Below are 20,959 nucleotides of genomic sequence, written 5' to 3' on the forward strand. Positions count from 1 at the left end.
TTACTACTTTGGACGTGGAAATGTATTAGAAGAGAACTGATGTTTAATTAGAGATGCGGGATGAACATTTTAGTAAAGCATCTTTTTTGCATAGGCAATCTCCCCAATTAATGTGGTGCTCGTATTGGAGACCGCGCACGTATGCAACTTGCATGCACTTAGGCGCAAATGTTCCAAGCTGACAAAGACGCTCGACCAAAGAGGAGATCCATGCATAGGGTGTTAGACTTGTAGTAACAGTTGGCCCACGACAACAGACATCCTACGTGTCTTCATACTCAACTTTCGTCAAAAAAGTACGTATACAAATATTAACTTGTCCTCTTGATTGGCGAAATTTCCTTTTCACGTATCCTAAACTGTTGTACCGTGTTTAAGTCCAAAAAAGCGTTCGCATTGATTTTCGCTTTTCATCCTGGGCAACCTTTGCCTCAGTGTTGCCAGGTGGTATCATTTCACATCACATTTTGTTAGCCTGCTCTAATTTTCGACAATTTAGTGCCCTGGTTAGGTAAAGTAATGCAACAGATAGAAGCTGACGGCGGCTTCTCTTTAAGGTGCAACCCCACCCTTGGTTAGCGTAATTCTGAACCAACAGGTCGCGATGGGATCGCCTTCCAGCAAATGTCGTCACGTCTCTAGCAAGTGTAGTCAGAACAAAACGAGGAAATCATTCTGAGCGAATGGCGAGACACATACACGACAAAACAACCGACCCGCGTATCAATAAAAGATTGCTTGTGCGTAATTAATACATCGGGGATATGAGAGGCCAATTCCACATATTTCAATCTGATCAAAATTATATGACGGACCTGTCCTTTTGTCGTGCATGCTTTCGTCTCTTTATGAAGTAAAAAAAAAAAAAAAAAAAAAACGTGATGACGTCATGAAGGCAGGTTTCCAAACTATTAGCTTGAGGAAATAAATATTCCAGAAATTAGAACAAATACACTATTTTTTTCGGGAGGTGCCTCTTTTAGGTAACTTGATGTTTATGTTGACCAAAACCATACGAGATTAGAAAACAAAAAAATGACACTCAGGTGTAGATACTAAGTTTGGTCAAACCAATGTAGGAGTGCTGCGGTAGCCTTACGCTTAATAATGTAATGCCTCACTTAAGAGTTCACTCAGAGCATTAAATGATACGAATTAATTTTAATACGCGTAAAGTGATAAATTTAGTGACTGGCCAGGCAAAGATTCTGGTTCTGCGGATAGCTTTTGCACATAGTTTAAACAATGTAGCAGTCTTAATTTGGTGATGTGTGTGGGCAAGCAGTGTTTTGCAAAAATTAAAGCAATAGCCAAAGGGTAGAGAGTGACGTTGTATAGAATATAATGCAAGAATACTCACGTCGTGCCCTTATTAATACTGAAACAGCGCTACATTTTGCACTAACTTTGAGCGTATCGAAAGTTATAAGGGTGCATGGAAAACTAAAGTTTATACAGATATACTGCTCGGGCCGTACTGTTTGAATTTTCATAGAACGTCATTACGTTTAGATTTGGTCCTTATTTTTTACATCAGAAAGAAAAAATATCATAACTGTAAAGTGATAAAAAAAAAAAAAAAAAAAAAGCTTGTGAAAGCTACCAATTATTTCGGCGCTGATTAAGATTATTCACTGCATGCCAAGAGTCGTATGTGTTTTCACCAGCAATGGAAGTTGAAGTATCCTCACTCTGGGTTGTGAACAAATTCCACCAGGTTCCCAAAGTCCTTCCCGCGAATAACACGAGGCTCAGCCGAACGCGAATGCATTACTCGTGTTCCAACCATAGCCTCCTCTATTCTGACAAAGCCTGGCAGATCGTCACGTGACGCGGGCGCCGAAAGTGAAAGGGTAGGGCGGCAGACAAGAGTTATGTTACGGAGCGCCCAGCTGCGGCGAGACGCCGAAACACACTTGTCCCGAGCGAGGGAATGTCCGCTCGTGCTTCTCGGGCTCATTGGGTTACCGCATCTTTTTTCGGCGGGTTTGGAAGCCATGTTTCGGGTCCTCGCCGCTGCGAGAGCTGTGCGCTGAATACCAGACAACGCGAGAAATGCTCTGTGGTACCAGACCTCGCGCTTTAAATCGGCGACCTGGCACTCTATGGCTCCGTCATCGAACTGCCAGGTTCTGTGATTATAGAGGAGGCTATAGTTCAACCTGTGACTCGCTTTTGCCTGTTTTATAGTGTAACACCGGACATTTAGCAGCACCGCCTTGCTTTTACAAGGTGTTAAGCGAGAAGTGGAGTACTGTTTCTTTTCTGGCCGAATACGTTTTTCTCAGTTATCCTTAATATTTCAACGAGCCATCAATTTATATATGCCGTAAAAAATAAAAAGCAGCGATATAAAGAGTAAAACAGGTATTACTGATAAGCCATTACTTAAAAAATGCGGTAGTTTCTACGCTAATGTTTTAAAGCCCGGTGTTCTAAAAACAGAACCCTGAGGCATATGTTGCTTTAGACATAGTTTAGTAAGAGTTGCCCAATAGTGTGATCATAGGTCCAGAGACGTGCCATATTTTGCAAAGAGAGTAGGTTGTCCTACAGGACGCCTGTCTGTATACTTGCTTAGCACGGCTAGACAACACAGATATATATTTCTTTGACTCCTGCGCAATATTCCTGAACATTTTAGATAATTGATCTTTTTAGTTACGTTTTTTTTGTTTTTTTTTTAATTTATTTTCTACAGTGAACAGGGAAGGTTCAGAAAGGATGGGCAAACGAAGTCGCACGTACGAGTCAAGCACGGCGGATTTCTTTGTCTTTGATCTTTGGTATACGGAATTTTTTCAGAGCATGAGTTTACTGTGTCCCAGTGCGAAGAGGATTGATGGAATGGTCTTGTGCGTCGCTGAAGGGAGTTCGTGAACCATTGACTATTTCCGAGCGACCCGTCGGTGGAGTCTGCGCGGGGATTTCGTTCCGGGTTCGTGCGATTTGAGGAAGTGCAGCGTGCATATAGATGCGTGAGCAATATTTACGAATGCAGGTAACCCAGTTGACAGGATCGAGTGTCGATCTGATCGATATTCAATTCTTTAGCAAGCTGCAGCACAATAAAATAATAAAACAAAATATAAAAAAGAAAGCGTAGGCGACACTCCGGTGAGGTTTTATTTGCTCCAGGGTGTGCATGGTCGCTCCTCGCAGAGAAGTTCTATAAAATAAAAACTCTATCTGACTTCGCCTGCTAACGTATATTTTGATTTTCTACGCACTAAAAAGTTCCAAAGTGTGGTTGTATCTTTCTTTTTTTTTGCCATAGAGACGCCCGCGAGTGTGTCAGCTCTTCGAGTCTACAGGGTGAGCACCTGCAATCAAATCTAAAATTTATATCCATAGCTTTATTTTACTGCGAAAGGACTGCCCGCCAAAAAGCTGCTATAGGCCGGTTTTTCTCGGTCAGGGGGTGCGTTAGCGCACGAATGACGGGAGCATGTAATGCGTGCATCGATCATACCGCACGATGCAGCGCTTGAATCTGCAACTACGGTTGTTTACAAGCGTAGGTCAGGATCCGTTCGCACGTGGTAACAAGGCATCTGAACAAAACAAAACGAACTTTAATAAACAAAAAAAGATGCTTAGATAAAGTTTGGACGTGGTATCAGCAAAAAAAAGTGTTGTTTAGGATTTCGAAATTTTTCGCCACCTTTGATTTTTAACAGAAGTATAAAATCAATTACTGCAATGGCACTGCAAAAGAAGTACCACGAAACTTCTATTGATTTCGCTGAAGCAAATTGGTCTACAACGTCACCAAAATCTATTTGCTATGTTTCTTCTCTTTCTACATTCAGCACTGCGAGATCCCAGTCTGCCTTGGCGCTGGGAAGCTCAGAAATACGAAGGTCACAATTTCAACTGGCTTAACGAACCTTTAGAACCAGCGATGTGAACTAATACGATTAACAGTATCTACATGGCGACGCAAAGTTTGGGAAAGTCCCTCTGTCTGCATATGGACTATAAATTAAAGGAGTTCATCAGGTTTCGACATTTCCAGGTCAGCTCGCTTGGAAAGCAACAGTCTGCGGTTTAATATCTCGTCATGCAGGTTATGTAGGCTTATCCGAAAGTGCAGCATTTTATCCTTAAGTTATCATTATCAGTACGACAGCACAGACCTTCAATACTTAAGAGGAAGCCAAAGTTGGCATGGGTGTCGTGAAGGCGAGTGAACCTTTCGTCGATTTCTATATAAAGGCAGTCAAATGTAGATTTCATGCCGTTTTCAATTCCTGCTTGTTCATTAGGCAGTCACCTTTTAATTTCAACCCATGCCTTTTTTTTCTTTTGTCTCGGGCACTTCAAGTTATATGCCCCCCTTTTAGCAGAGACTAAGCCCTTCATCAACTGACTCGTTTACTAGGGTCTATCATTCATCATAAACGAAATTCCGCAGCGCTTTTATGTTTAAAAAATCACTGTGAAAGTTTAATTTTGAATTTTCGTATCTAATTAATACACAAGACCTATGTGAATTAGTACATTGTAGGAAAAGCCGAGAAAAATCAGGAAGTCGTAACTTAGGATGCTGCTGTACAGCAGTTTTGCGTCCCTTCTTGTCTCACTGGTTTTATTTCATTATTTGTCATTCTCTGTAGCACTTGAAGTACCTCCGCAGAAAGACACGCGTAAACCTAGGCTCCCGCGGTCATTTACGAAGAACAAAGAATGGGGTTGCAATCGTTCTTTCCATTTTTTTTTTATTTGTGCAGCACAGCCAGCGATGGTGTATAATTTCAGCCGTTTTCGCACGACACTTCGTACAAAGCTTCTCAAAATAATGCAACCGCATAGCCACCACAGCCCCTCTAGTACGTGGGGGCAAAATCATACATAAACATCGCTGCTCGCATGGGAGAGATAATATTCTTCTTTGTATATTAAAGTACAAAGCATCAGAGCAGTGTTTCCCAAACTATGGGTAGCGACACACCCGGGACTCGCGACTGATTCAGTTTGGGATCACAAAACAACTAAAAAAATATTAAAAAAAACTCAGATTTGTCTTTTTGGTTGTGACGTTGATGAATTCAAACTACACTTCACGGTGCAACATCGACTCGCAGTGTCTAAACTGCACCCTCGGTATCAAAAACTGTGTTATAGCAAACAAGCTTAGTTTAGACATTAAGCAAGCAAGCAAGCAAGCAAGCAATAGGCGTTTATTTCAGCTTGAAACACAAGCTGAGGGTGGCGAGAATGAAGCAGTGTCGTCAATTGCTTGAAGGGCCTCCCTACCCTTACAAGTCACTACTGTAAACACGGTATAAATAAAATATAAATAAAATTAAAAGTATATTGAGGTACACATAGTTGAAGTACACTAATTATAGAAAAGCGTTACGGAAAAGAGAAGAAAACATATCACTCATGTGATCAGAGAGAGGCGTATTAAAAAATTTAGGCAAGATTTACCCTAACATAGTAAAGCCATAGTTCGTCCTACATCTAGGTAAAACAAACTTGTCTTTTTCCACGGTTGTATATTGCGTATTGTGGTGCAAAGTAGAAACAATACATGAAAGAAAATGATCATTTTTCTGTTATTATGTTTCAGTAAAAACAAGCAAACCTATAAGCAAATAAATTATATACCTGCACAATTTTAAACTGCAAGTAAGCCTGCCCGGTTCCAGAATGATATGGAGTTTTCGTAATAGAACGTAATATTTTTTTTTTTTTTGCAAGATCAGAAGCTTCTGTATATCGGATGCTGTGGTATTACCTCAGTCAAGGAAACAGTAGCTTAAATACAAATAAAAGATAGAGTAATACAAAGTAAAATTTCTTTTTCAGGTAGAACACGTTTATGACATAATTTCAACAACCCTAGAATGGGCAAGACAGATCTCGTTTATGCGGACGTCCCATGTCATCGTTGCAGAAAAACTTACATCGAGAGAATATTAGTTTCTACGTACTCAAATCGGAGAGAACTCAAAACAAAAGCGGTGGGTGCTTTGCACGTTTTCCTTTAGGACGGAATATTACAGCTTTAGTTTTTTTTTTGTTTTTTTTTCAATGATTTGACTAATGACCACCGCTCTAACAAAGTCAATACTCGGTTAGCAGTGCCAGTTAATTGTTCAACGCCGGAGGAGGAAAAGAAAAGTCTCTTATCGTCATCTTTAATTCTCCACTTTGCAACAGTACTAACATTGAAAATGTATGTATATATATATTGTCACGAATGACAAATGATGAGGCGACGAAAACTGAAGTAAACTAAACGTTTAATGTGGCGAACTTCTGACCAAAACAAAAAGGAAATAGAAGATAATAACAAAGCGTCGCGAGCGTCGAAGTCGGCGAAACAGCAGAGTCGAACGCCGGGGCGAAAAACTGACTCGACAAGTTCGCGGGCGGCCTTTTATCTAGAGTGAGTCATTATCTCAAAGATTCGGCGGAGAAGGTTCGAGCGTAGCGCGCTCGGGGCGAGTATGAACACGCACTTTCTAGAACAACAGAAGCAGGGATAAACGATAGAAGTTATGTCCAAATACCGTGGAAGCCAATACTGGCAACTCCCGCGGAAAACGGGCGAAAAGTGATTGCAGCGCCCCTGGCGAGCTCGGAGTCTCCGCTGGCAGACAAATTCTCCAAAATGCATTGGTTTTGCCTATCTCCGTGCGAGGTGACCAACGAAAAAAAATTGTCACGGACATTCGCTGCTTTGAAAGTTAAAGAATGGGTGCCAGCTCATGAGGGAAGGACATTCTCTTCGCGTGGGAAAGATGTTACAGCTTTCTGGGTGCAATTTCGGAGTTCTCCCGAAGAAAACATTCTGTCACAACTTATGTAAGCCAAGCAAAACACGAAAGCATGCCTTCGCGCTGTTTCATGAAAAAGGGAAATGTACAAACATTTCAGAACATAGCTTCGTTTCAACTTTATTGTTCTTATCAGTCAATTCGTTTTGTCGTTGCAATTCCAATTTCTCATGAGTGTCTTGCTTATCACCGTTTCGTCGAACAGGCGAGCTGGCTAATCCCGATAAGATCGTCTCCATATGAAGGAGCAGAAGTCAATTTCGAACCACGTACGTTACGGTGATGTCAGTATGCTCCGAAAGAAGGCGGTGTGCATATGCAAACCTGACGCGATTGTAGATTAACAAAAGCGGAGTTACGAAAAAAGCAGACTTCTCGCGCTTGCAAAGAAAGAAGGGGAGAGCGTCGTAGGCCCGCGAAAAAAGATGATTTCAGTCACGTTTTTTTCAGTGCACAAATTCCGATTGTTAGCGCGGGGACGACCAACATCTTCTGCTTCGCTGCTTCTTTACTTCCACAATAAACACCGACACCCGTTGAACCGTCTCCACTCTTTCCATTTTTGAGTCTTCTTTCTTTTATATTTTTGAGGCGACGCCACTCTGCCGCGTTATTTCTTCCTCCTGCTTATATGTTGCTGTGTATATTTTTTGTTTGCGTTTTTCTTTTTTTCTTTTTTTTTTTTTTGCCCGGCGTGTAAACAATCGCGTATCCTTGCTTTGGCTTAGTTTTTACTCCCTTTCCTTCGCTTCGGCGCTTACCCCGGTTCGTCTGCGCTAGGCCCGGGCATTTTGAGTACCGTCTGCAACTTTGCTGTTGTTGTTGTTTTCTTCCACTGTCGTCTGCGATAACCTCCTATTTTGCGCCTTCGATTGAGTTTCTAATCCAAAATCGTCATACGTGCTTTTTGATATTTATTAAATATATTAAGAAGTGTAAGCTCGTTACCCATTTTTATTCGAATTTTATTTGTGTACTCCGGCCGGCACGTCTGCTACGGGTCATCGTTTGTTGATCAACCGGCCGCATTCAAGAACAAGTTTGTGCGATGTGGTGCCTACAATTGCAAGAACAAGTTTGTGCGATGTGGTGGAAAATCTTTCTTCTGCTTCCTACGTCAACCTACGGACACCTGCGTCAACAAGTACTTGAATGCACTTTTAAACTGCTTCGTCAAGCGAGCGAACGAACAACCCGCCAAAGTCACTGGAAAAAGAAATTCGAAAGCAAAAAAAGGTTACTCACTGCTGCAACCAAAACATTTCTGCGACTCTTTTTTACCGGGCAGTGTGAGCTGCACTACGTTATTTATTTCCCCTGTTTTGTTTTTAGTTCGTACCTACGCCGCGAAAGCAAATAAAAAAATGTACAACAAGCAGCTGAAAAAAAAAAAAAGGGTCGCTTTCTTCTTTTTTCATTAGTTTCGTCTGTTGCTTCCGCTTTGTTTGTCGTGAACTCAACACCGGTGGCGACCACCAGCTATTCATTTGCTGCTTTCCATTTTTCTTTCTTTTTTTCTATAAGCGCCGCAACGATCGTCGTCGTTGAAATAGTTTTTTGCTAGCTTCTTTGTTTTATTCGCCGTTGTTCGCTTCTCTTTCCCGTTTCTTCTTATTTTCGTCGGGAATGGCGACACCTTTTTTTCTGCAAAGTTCGGTAAGTGTTTACACGTTCATTTTTATCCTTACTTTTTGTTTTGTTTTTATGCTCCAGCAGCTCGTGCGGTTGCTCTGATAATATTAACATGTCGTTTTTGCATGTTTTAACGATTACGACGTAGTTCGAGTAGCTAAACACCTTTTTTCCGCTTCCCAGACGCGTTTCAAACGCGGTGATCCCCTGAGAGGCGTTTGAGACCGCTGAATAAACTGCTCCATCTTTGTTTATGCGCGCGTTGTTATTCGATTGTCGTTGCAGTTGCGATCAGTGGATTCCGCTTTGCAAGCGAACTGACCGTAATAAATTGTTTCTGCTGTTAGGGTGACGATACGGGGCTTGTAAAGCTCGAGGACGTCGCGGAGCCTATACTTTTCCATTGCGACGACTGCTTCCGTAGACTCCGAGTCCGCTAGAGGCGCCACTGTCACGTTCGCCGCCGCTCCTATGTGTTTTCGGAGGAGTTTCCAGTATTGGCGAAGCTATATTGTATTTGTTATGTCCGCCGCAAGAATAAACGAGAACCTTCTACAAGTCCGTGACCCTGCGCGCGGCATTACCCCCCTCCCCCCTTTAAAAGCGCATCGTCCCGATGCAGCACAAACCGAAAACACAAATCCACAACAAAAGGACAGTAGGATCGCGAGCCACAGTTCACAGTTTGACGCGAGTCCGAAGTTCTATCGTTCGTAATATGGCTTGAGGCGCACGACGTCGACTACTTCGGGTCGCAGTTGACGTCGTCTTGATGGTCGAGTTCCGTCGGGAAGCACCTCGTAGTTTAAGTTCCCGAGACGGCGAAGAACCTTGTAGGGTCCAAAGTAGCGCTTGAGAAGCTTCTCGCTGAGACCGCGGTGCCGTATTGGTGTCCACACCCATACCCGGTCTCCGGGTTGATAGTGGGCGTCACGCCGGCGAAGATTTATCGGCTGGCGTCGACATGTTGCTGGTCTTGAAATCGTAGTCTTGCTAGCTGGCGGACCTCGTCTGCCCGTTGAGCAACCACCTCGGCGTCATCGCTTCCGTCGTCGGCTGGCTCGTGCGGCAACATAGAGTCTAGCATAGTCGCTACTTTCCGGCCATACACCAGCTGGAAGGGCGTCAATCCCGTGGTCTATTGTATGACCGTATTATAAGCAAATCTGACGCACGGCAATACCTCGTCCCATGTCTTGTGCTCCACGTCGACGTACGTACATGGAGATCATGTCGGCGATGGTCTTGTTGAGCCGCTCCGTCAACCCGTTTGTCTGCGGATGGTATGCAGTTGTCCGACGGTGGTCCGTCTGGCTTGGACGAAGGATCTCCTGGGTCAACTGCGCCATGAACGATGACCCTCGGTCTGTGATTAGGACTTCGGGGGCGCCATGCCGGAGGACGATGGACTCAATGAAGAACTTCGCGACTTCAACAGCAGTCCCCGACGGAAGGGCTTTCGTCTCGGCGTAACGTGTAAGAAAGATAAAGGTGCGGGGTACCATCCTATGCCCGTAAAGCGTACCCCTACGAAGATACCCCGCACCTCCACCAAAATGTCATGAATGACAAGTGATTAGGCGACGAAAACTGAAGTAAACTAAACGTTTAATGTGGCGAACTTGTGCCCAATACAAAAAGGAAATAGAAGATAATAAAGCGTCGCGAGCGTCGAAGTCGGCGAAACAGCAGAGTCGAACGCTGGGGCGAAAAACTGACTCGACAAGTTCGCGGGCAGCCTCTTATCTAGAGTGAATCATTATCTCGAAGATTCGGCAGAGAAGGTCCGAGCGTAGTGCGCTCGGGGCGAGAATGAACACGCACTTTCTAGAACAACAGAAGCAGGGATAAACGATAGAAGTTACGTCCGCAGCAAGAATAACCGAGAACCTTCTACTAGTCCGTGACCCTGCGTGCGGCAATAAATAAATATATTGAGAACGAAGAGGGGAGAAGGTGATTATTGAATTTATTGCATTAAAGTTAGGGAAAGGGAAAGGGAAAGAGAGCTGGCGAAAAATTGGGCCAGGAGCGGGGATTGAACCCGCAACCTTCGCCTGACCGGGGCGACGCCTTAACCGATTAGACCATCCTGGCCACTGGTTTCGGCGGACTCAATTTCTGACCAGCTCTCTGTGTACTGTTTAGTTTCGAATTCGCTTAACTGGGTAGACGACAACCGTTGCTGATTTAAGGCCCGCGCTATTTCCGACATGCGGCAGTGACGTGGCACGTCATCTCAGCTTGCAAATGTCGGAAAGGGCCCGTCTTCCAGGATATCTAGGGAACCACTCCTCCCCATAGGGACAGGCTGCACCGTATATATAATGGGATTGAGTGAAGATTGACAAGTGCAGCCGTAGTAATATTGAGAACGAAGAGGGGAGAAGGTGATTATTGAATTTATTGCATTAAAGTTAGGGAAAGGGAAAGGGAAAGAGAGCTGGCGAAAAATTGGGCCAGGAGCGGGGATTGAACCCGCAACCTTCGCCTGACCGGGGCGACGCCTTAGCCGATTAGACCATCCTGGCCACTGGTTTCGGCGGACTCAATTTCTGACCAGCTCTCTGTGTACTGTTTAGTTTCGAATTCGCTTAACTGGGTAGACGACAACCGTTGCTGATTTAAGGCCCGCGCTATTTCCGACATGCGGCAGTGACGTGGCACGTCATCTCAGCTTGCAAATGTCGGAAAGGGCCCGTCTTCCAGGATATCTAGGGAACCACTCCTCCCCATAGGGACAGGCTGCACCGTATATATAATGGGATTGAGTGAAGATTGACAAGTGCAGCCGTAGTAATATTGAGAACGAAGAGGGGAGAAGGTGATTATTGAATTTATTGCATTAAAGTTAGGGAAAGGGAAAGGGAAAGAGAGCTGGCGAAAAAATATATATATATATATATATATATATATACAGGGTGTTTTTTTTAAGCTTAACAGATTTGTTTAAAAAAAGCCGTGAAAGTTACACTTACGCCGCTTGTGGAGGTGCGTTATACGGCCAGGGGGACATATTATAGCGGGCTAATTGTAACGATCAGTCGTCAAATTAATTAAAATTTGTTAATTAACTTTTTAATTAATGAAAACAGACATATTGTTCCAATGAGAAACTTGCTCAGCGTCATCGAAAACGACTAAATCAGTCATTTTCAGAAAGACTTTGAGCGCGTGGAAAGCGTAGTATTGTACTGAAGTTACCACTCGTGGAGCAGGTACAAGGCTGGGGCTAGATAAGAGACGGAAAAATCGCGCTGGCCGCCTTATCGCAAATGCTAGCTTTGTACCTGCTCCACGAGAGGCAAATAAGTGCACTACTACGCTTCTCACGCTCTTAAAGTCTTACTGAAAATTAGTGATTTAGTGGTTTTCGATGACGCTGAGCAAGTTTCTAATTGGAACCATATCTGTATTTTCATTAATTAAAAAGTTAATTAACAAATTTTAATTAACTAGCCGACTGATCGTTACGACTAGCCCCCTACAATATGTCCCCCTAGCCGTATAGCTCACCTCCACAAGCGGCGTAAGTGTAACTTTCACGGCTTTATATATATATATATATATATATATATATATATATATATATATATATATATATATATATATATATATATATACTAAACAACAGTGGTCCAAGGATGCTACCCTGAGGGACACCATTAAACATTTGAGGGGAATCAGATCTAGAGTGATTTATGACAGCCTACTTTAATCGCGAGCTTAATATGATTTTATAAGGTTGAGGCTGTGTTATCGTACGCCACAATACTCGAGCTTAGCGAAATGTATTAGGAACAATCATCCCTGTTGGCGTGCGTATGTTTCTTATTTTGCGACGGTTTTTTGTTTAGCTGATTCTAGCCGGAGTAGGGAGTAGCGACGCAATATTGTATTCTTTTGGTGGGTCTCAAGGCAGCAGAGTTTGGGGAGCACAGCAGTGAAGAGAAAGTATAGAGCGCATCTTGTTCCGGATGTCGTCTAGTGTCGCGGCCTGGCATACATAGGCTTTGGACGCGGTGGTGGTCGTTATATTTGGACACGTGCAGAGTGCTCTGCACTTGCTGATCCCCAAAGAGCTAGACTTCTTCCATTAGGCTCCGTGGTACGGAGCAAATACGCTTATATTAACGGATCAAAAGCTCAACCTAAAACGGATCAGTGAAAAGGGACTAAAAACAGGAGGTACTAAAAACAATTTTTGTCATTTTGGAAGATAATTATCAGTGAAGTCAAGTTTGATCCCCCAAAGGACGAAATACTACTGTATTGTTTTAAGTGAGTGGTTCATTACACGAGCGGTAAGACTGCTTTAATTTCTGACGTGGGGTCACCTCACGTTCCCAGAGAATCGCACTCCCCATCCAACCTTCTAAATGAAGAAATAAGGGACTCAAGTTTTTTGATTGGCTGATGTTGACCATGTTTACGCAGGAAGTAAGAACGAACGCGTATGTTGAACGTCAAGCCCTCTGACCTGTTAAAATATGGAGAGTTATGACCGGACAGGGGGTGAAGGGCTTGTTGGTTTATGTGCTGATTTTCGGTTTCATGCAACTGGCAATCTTGACTACGACAAAAAAAAAAAAAGTCCGTTTGCAAGCTCTAGAACGAGCTCTTTCAGCTTTGTCTATTTTTCTTAAATGCAAATAAACATATGACTGTCATATTCTAATGTTTGACATCTGTTCTGCGACACGGTCCCTAAAACAAACTTGGAAGTTTGGTACTCCAGTGGATCTATTCGTATCCCGAAACTTATATAACGACTTTCAGAACAAACGGCCTGAAAGAATTGTGCTTATTAAAATAATTAATGCTTTTGTGTGAGTTGGAAGAATCGGAGGAGGCGGCCTACTCGCTGATTACAAATTCACACGAGGTGTGAGCAGGCGCGCGCAGTTTCCATACAAGGTGTAGGCACTGAGCGTGCGCACGAACCAGATTCGAGTGAAGCGCAGGCTCTCCGCATGCCCCCTGCCAATAGGGAGCTTTAGCGAGTCGTTTTTCGAGCATACGGTTCTGAAATCACGAACGGTGGATCTGGTCCGTTCCGTGAAACCGCACGCGAAATTTGACATATTTTAGTGAATCGTGAAACTGACGCGACAGTGTAAATGATGATGATGATTTGTTTGACCTGTGGCGTTATCTTCTAGTAAACATGTGAAACATTCTGCAACGTGTAAATCCGTGGCGGCTCGTGATTCCGGAGAACGACTGATGTAAACAAGACGGCCGGCGTAACATTTGCCAGTCGGAATTTCAAGAACTGCGAAGCTAGATAGAGTAAAAAGTATGTGAACGAGCGTGAAAGTATGCGGTCTGTCTCCGTCATCTTGAACTTGAACGATTGTTCGCGTTGCGTGCCGTCGAACCAAATCATTTCGTCTGCTCGCAGTTGCCACGGCAGCTAGTCTGCCTGCAGATCGAAAAATTTTACTAGCATGCACAGTTTTCAGCATTCACGATCGCTTACCATTGTGAGCAGTCCTCGAAATGATTTGGTTCGACCTCTCAAATGAAGCGGACCAACAAGATGGCAAATCGCTTCCCGCTGTCCTAAGCCTAACGCTCGGCTGGGTCGGCGAAGTCCGCCGCTGGGCCGACCGCCACCTTTTTTTACCCTAGTCGTGAACGGTGCTGACTGCGTTGCGGTGATGCCTCCGGGGGCCAGAATGGCAGAAACGAACGAGAAGAGCCCCCCGGAACCCCGAACGACTCGCGCGCACACGCGCAGTGGCATCACCGATGCGTTCGAGGGCGAACTGTTTGTGTGGAAACGACCTGTTAAAACTCTGTAATAGCAGCGCCACCTCAGCGACGTGACGTCAGCGCCGTGTCGATGCACCGGAATGGAGTCGACGAGCCATCCAAGTCAGTCCACCGCTTTGCGGATGACGCGTTGAGCAAGGGACCCGTGAGCGATGTAAACGGTTCGCGCGGCAGCCACTACGCCTCTTCCGCGCGGCGCGGCGTCGCTCGGATCCGAACGATACAGATAAAGCCGCGCAGTGCGCCTGTGGCGCACATAGCGGTGAGCGAAGAACGGCGCGCTTAGCCCAGTTACACCGTTCATGTGTTTCGTGCTTTACTGCGCGCTGCACGCGTAGCTCCGCCAAATGGGAAGGTCGAGTGGCACCTTCAGAGCTATGGATTTCCCCGGTGGCTCTATAGTGCCTGTTGCGGCGAAACGAAGTATAGCTTCCGCTGCAAGCAGGCTCTAGACCATCCGCTGTGGAATGCAAAAGTAAGACATCCATTACTTTAAACGTAAACAACGTATATATATATATATATATATATATATATATATATATATATATACATACATATATATATAGGTGAGGCAGAGTAGCTTGAGAACAATGGACCGGGAAAATATAATAAGTCAGAGATCCGTACTTGCGGAGTTGCTATGCTAGGAGTTTATTGCATGTATTTCGACAGTTTCGCCTAGAGGCTCGGCTTCGTCAGGAGATGGCATACATGTCATGTATGCCATCTCCTGACGAAGCCGAGCCTCTCGGCGAAACTGTCGAAATACATGCAATAAACTCCTAGCATAGCAACTCCGCAAGTACGGATCTCTGACTTATATATATATATATATATACACATATATATAGCATCCGCTGGAAACAGGCTCTAGACTATCCGCTCTGGAATGCAAAAGTAAGACATCTATCACTTCAAACGTAAGCAACGTATATATATATATATATGTCCGGCCTTCGTCTTCCTGACGAAGGACGGACTCCGGCCGTAAGTCGAAGATTAAATCGTCCGTTGTTGCTGTTTTTCACTAAGGGTTTTTTTCTTCTCAGTTTTATACCCACGCCTTCGGCCTCCTGCCACCATGCCCGTTATATATATATATATATATATATATATATATATATATATATATATATATATATATAATTATTTGCAGTAAAAAACCAATTATTTGTTGCCAACATGTCGGTATTTATTTTTTTTTTTTTTGCAGCGCCCGCAAGCGTTTCGGAGTCAGGCACCTTGGAAACTGTTTTAAATGAAACATGATATCTGTCCCATATGCTTACAAACTAGATCTATCGGAGAAATAACGTTATATGCTTCCCGGATGCAACGAACTTGTTACTACTGCTTACTAGATTCGCAAGTTTTACAGCTTAAGTAAACTGCTATTGCCGCGAGAAAACAATAACTTTATGAAATTAAACAATCGTGGTACATTTCACCGTGTAGACCATATTTGTATTACCTTGGTATCTCAATAAAGCTTGTGTATGTTTTGGTAATACTCATTCACACGAGATTTAAAATAAGCTAAAAATATATAAACCTATACATAGAAATTATTTAAATTAATAACAACGGAAAACATTCGAATAGAAGTGCCATTTCTTTTTATAAAACAAAACACAAATTTTAAACTAACCCTGCTTATACAGTCATCTATTTTAACAAGCGACATAGAGATGAAGTATTTGCGAACAGAAACATACTTTGTGTCGTTAATGTGTCACATTATACGAAACGAAGTTTAGAGATATTGATATTTCAGTAACATTCTTATAAAATTATGCATTGTTTGCTTTCGTTCCTTTCTTTACAGAATAATATCAATCCGCAAAGACTATCAGAGAATTGGAGCAGGTTTGTTCGGTGTTTTGCGGTGCACTGTACATTGAACTAAGCGTCTCATCCCAGAGTTATTTAACAACTAAAGGAAAAAAAATCAAGAGAATAGATGACAAAACAGAACATGACAGGCAGACTCCCCTTTGTTAAGTTGTTTTAATGTTAATAGAAGCTTCAATTGATGAAAGCTGATTAATGAATGAGGCTCGCTTGAGACGCGGTAATTTTTTCCAGTCTCCACATAGCAACACCTGCAAAACGAGGCCTTGCGTTCACAGGCGGTAACCAGAAAATATTAAATTCCTGCGTTTTCCTGCAGTAATATAATTAAAACAGTTACTTTTTTTGCGCTATCTAGACGCACAGCCACGCGTTAATAACATGCTTACAAACGTTTAAATATCTGAGGGACTGCTCTCCCTGAAACAATTTATTCACGAAAACGGTCTAGTTTAAACAAAAACCAAGTGAAACTCTCTCCGTCTTCCGTTGTCATCATTGCAACCACGTGATGTTCGTATGAAAATATCGCGTACTTGATTCTCTGCTGGTGTAGCTCGGACCTTTCCAGCACGGCCTGATTCCAGCAATTCGCGATGGCGCACGTTTACACGAGGAGCAACTTTCGACCAAAACACAAAATTGCTAAAGAAATTCACCCGTCTGAAGTGGGCCTAAGTGACCTTCACGATGTAATTTGCTGGGTCTGTGATCGTAAAGCCATTCGCAGAACAAGGAACTATCGAGTGCCTTATAACTAAAGCGCAAAGATATTAACACTTTTTGCATATTTTGAATAAAATGTTTATCCGCAAAATTGTCATTTGATAAATGCTCGAAAATAGGACTATTTATTGTTCAAGAATAATACAATGTGTCTCGCCTTCCCTCAAAGAACGGGGGAAAATGTTGATTGTCATTCGTGGAAGGGAATGCAAGCATGAGGATTCGAATACCATTTTAAATTGAAAGAACGAATAGCTTAACAATGGCACGGCCCGACTCCGTCCTGCACTGTTTTGTACCACCGCTGAAATTCTTGGATGGCAGTATTATATGTTTGTCGTTAAGGCTTGTTCGTACTGCGCCGATTCCTAAAGCATGGTTTAGACAGTTTCATTGCTTGCTTTCAGGGCGACCGAAACGACAACAACGAAGCCACCGGAATATATGTTCGCCGTACGAAACATACCAAGCAATGCCAAAAGTAGCTTCGTGAAGCACTTATGAGTCGCGCTTGTACGCCTTAACCGGCGTTGCGGTCGTTGCCGTCGTTTTGATTCTCCTGGACTCAACCGACACAAATGTGTCAACCAACCCGTACTTGACGAAGCACACGTATGCTCACGTCTAGTTATGAGCACAGCTCGCCAGCACATTCGTGCTTCGTATTCCATGTGCCAAGCAACCGCTTTAAAGGGGTCATGAAACAATATTGCGTTGGAATGTTCATGACTTTGCAGAGGCGTACTGGTCCTAATCTGACCGAAGTATACAGGCACAGACCGCTACTGATTCAGACGCTTCTTTGTTGCTGTGAAATTACAAGGTTAATAGAACACTATTTCTTTCAGTCTTGCCTTCGCAAAGCTTGATGCCGTATAGTTGTGGATTCCAAGCCACCCGCCTCACAACAGTCGAGCGCTGCTCATGGATTGGACAGGAGAAGTGCGTGAGCACTCCATTTCGGCTCGTACCAATCAACGCCTCGGCGGACACTCGGGTAGGGGCTTGTGTCAAACAACTGCGGCGACGAGAATAGCCGAGATCTAACAATGCCTAAAGCTCAGCACTCGTTCTACACTTTGACAACTGCAGAGCGCGGCTATGATTAAAGATGTCATCAAAGATTTTTATACTTTCGGTAAATACCACTCAGAATCAGTCTCTATTGTTAATAACCGAATAAAATTCCCTTAGTTTTTCTTTCTATGCAATGGCAGTCGGCAATTAAGTTCGAGAAATATGAGCATCATTCATCCTCCGTCTCGGAGCCAGAACAAGCGGCCACGTGGCCTGGAGCCTATCCTGCTTCAGTCATAGCCACATGCTCCTGTTGGCAAAGTAGAAAACATGTGCTGAGCTCCAGGCATTGTAAAGACCGGTTCAGACAGATGTGTTTCAATGAATTTGACTGCGTTGCGTCGAGAACCGAAAGCGAGTCATTTGCAGATATGCTCGTCGTATGAAGCATGGAATCCAATTCAACGAATAATCTTGGCACGCGAGCAGCCGCAACGCAGTCAAACGCAGTCAAACCTAACTGTAGTAATAATTGTCGTTGTGTGGATACAGCGTGTAGTTGGTCAGCCATTTCGAAGTTGCGATGAGTCACTCGCTGTAGATGAGCAATTTATCCAGTGCAGTACGACTGCTAGCCTGAGTCTTTAACCTGCATCACGCAGTAGTGATATACGACCGCACGCCGGTACGATTCTCATCCAGATTGACACGGGAAGGGGTAGGGATTGAGCCCAGGACTCCTGGGTTCTGCAGCGCAAGCTTTCGCTCCACGCGCTCCGAGCTGGTGTGCACTAGCGCACTCGGCCACCGATGTCCCAAAAAATGCAACTTTCTGAACCCGGCTTTAGAGTAAGGTTATTCTCATCACCACAGTGGTTGAATACGAGTCACTACACGAGTGTCTGCCGAGACATTGATTGATACAAGCCGAAGTCAAGGGCTCACGCAGTTCTCGTGTCCAATCTATGATCCGCGCTCGATTGTCGTCAGGCGGGTGGTATGGATACCACAATAATGTCATCAAGCATGGCGAAGGCAAAACTGAAAGAAATCGGCCCCCTTAATCCTCGCGATTTCAACGCGACCATAACCTTCTGAAGCAGTGGCGGTAAGTGCGAGTATACTTGGGCCGGACTAGGACAAGTACGCCTCTGTAAAGTCATGGACATTCCAACCCGATTTGGTTTCATGACCACTTTAACGTTGGCAACATGGGAGAGGTACCAGGATGCGCGGCAGAGGTCTAGTACACTCCAGCTGAGGGGCCTCGGTCGCCGAGTGCGCCAGCGCACACCAGCTCGGAACACGTGGAGCGAAAGCTCGCGTTGCAGATCCCAGGGATCCCGGGATCAATCTCCACGCCCGCCCGTTTCGATCTGGAGCATCGTACCGACGTGCGGTCGCGCATCACTACTGCGTGATGCACGTTAAAGGCCCCATGCTAGCGGTTGTACTGCAGTGGCTAAATTGCTCATCTACGGCGAGTGACTCGTCCAAACTTTGAAATGGCTGACCAACTAGTCACTCTATAAATATCCAAGCAACCCCCAATTATTATTGCCGCGTGGCCGCTCCTTCTAGCTCCGTGTTGATGAGATTATTCATACTCACATTTATTTAACTTTCTTTGGCAGCTGCCATTGCATAAAAAATATACTAGGGCAAGTTTCATTATATATGAACGTTCGGGAGTGATGCTCAGTAGTATAAACGTTTAAAAGAAAGGCTCCTGTGCGTTGCCATTGTCAGCAATGCTGACGCCGCGTTAGGTTTCCGCCATGTTGAGGTGGGCTAGGGTAACGTCATTGAGGTGGGCGAGGATAAGAAGGCCGCGTCTGCTGCATCGTCGATATCTGACGTTAGTGCACCTTAGCGACGTACTTACTGTTTCGAAACGGAAGGGGATGTATCCACACACAATCGTGGCATCAAATATTGTAAGATGGGGCATGTTTAAGGGTTGGAGCTGATCTTATAACGATCGCAGCCTCTATTCCAGCACGCCGTGGAAGCCAGCGGTGTCTCGAGCGCAACCATCGTTGATGCAATGGCCGTGCCGCTCCTGACGTCTCTCCCGCTTGCATTATTTGAAAGTGTTTCTATTTTTTTTTTCGGTCTCCACTAGTAGGAAAATAGCCTCGTAGCACGTGCTGAAAATGTTTCCAAAATATTAAAGCGTCGTTTTTTTTATTGTTGTAGTTTTTTAAGATATATCCTTTTCCTTCTCAAGAGATCCGTGGCAACATTGTACGACAAGCAGCGAGCGTCCTGGCTAGAGAGTAGGTCCGCCTCACCTGGGCGCGCGGTTCGAGGTTAAGCCGGGATCCCACTTGCAAAGCTATATTTAGCGAAAGCAGAAAAAAAAAAGTTTGATGACTCTTCTAACTGGTTGCAACGCTCTTCATGACGCACGGCTGCACCGGTGACTTTGAGTTGTGCCTCGGCGTGAGCGTACGTAAACTTCGTAAGCTAAAGGCCAGTTCCCACAGTTCCGATTCCTTACGCAACCTTATTTTACGAAATCTAGGCATGCTTGCGTCCAGAGTCAACTTGAAATTTGTGATTCGTATGAAGGGTTCCAACCAATTGAAGAAGTAGCTTTGCACGTGACATATATCAAAGATGTCCCGGTGTCTCACGACGTAAACAGACGTAAGGCTCTGCAACATAGCGCAACGCAAGCAAACGGTGCAGTGTGAACCGACTTTAAGAAAACGGTGCAGCGTAAACAAGACGCGGGCACATGGCTTTCAAATTTGCCTTCCTTTCACGAGTTCGCGTGAAGGAAACGCAACTCAGGAGGTGTAGTTTGGCGTATGCCTCGGGGGATATCCCACGAGCGATCACTTTTCTTCCCAAAATTTCTGTAATTTTCACAAGTTATGCAATAATACTTTATTTATACAATCACTAGCTTCCTAATTCTAACCCCTAAAGAATGTGCTGTGTTTCAGCCTAGTTGAAAGTAATCACCACCGTGAACTAACAATCTCATTATATTGACACGTAATAATTAGGTGGCGGGTTGGCACATATTTACCGGTTCTTTATTTGTTTGTTTGTTTGTTTGTTTATTTTTATTTTTGACACAATTGTCAGGGAGGTTGGGACAAAAGGCGAAAACGAATCACCTGACTAGGTCCCAACCCCCGTTACAGCAC

The 20,959-nt window shown here is 44.1% G+C and overlaps 1 protein-coding gene across 1 annotated transcript in view; it reads right to left on the minus strand.

Annotated features, from left to right (window-relative positions):
• Positions 1-20,959, minus strand: part of LOC120849585 (neuropeptide CCHamide-1 receptor) — a 146,698-nt gene that overhangs the window by 2,558 nt on the left and 123,181 nt on the right. The window lies entirely within an intron of this gene.

Source organism: Ixodes scapularis, unplaced genomic scaffold, assembly GCF_016920785.2.
Source record: "Ixodes scapularis isolate PalLabHiFi unplaced genomic scaffold, ASM1692078v2 PGA_scaffold2__306_contigs__length_199485367, whole genome shotgun sequence".
NCBI classification, from domain to species: domain Eukaryota; kingdom Metazoa; phylum Arthropoda; class Arachnida; order Ixodida; family Ixodidae; genus Ixodes; species Ixodes scapularis.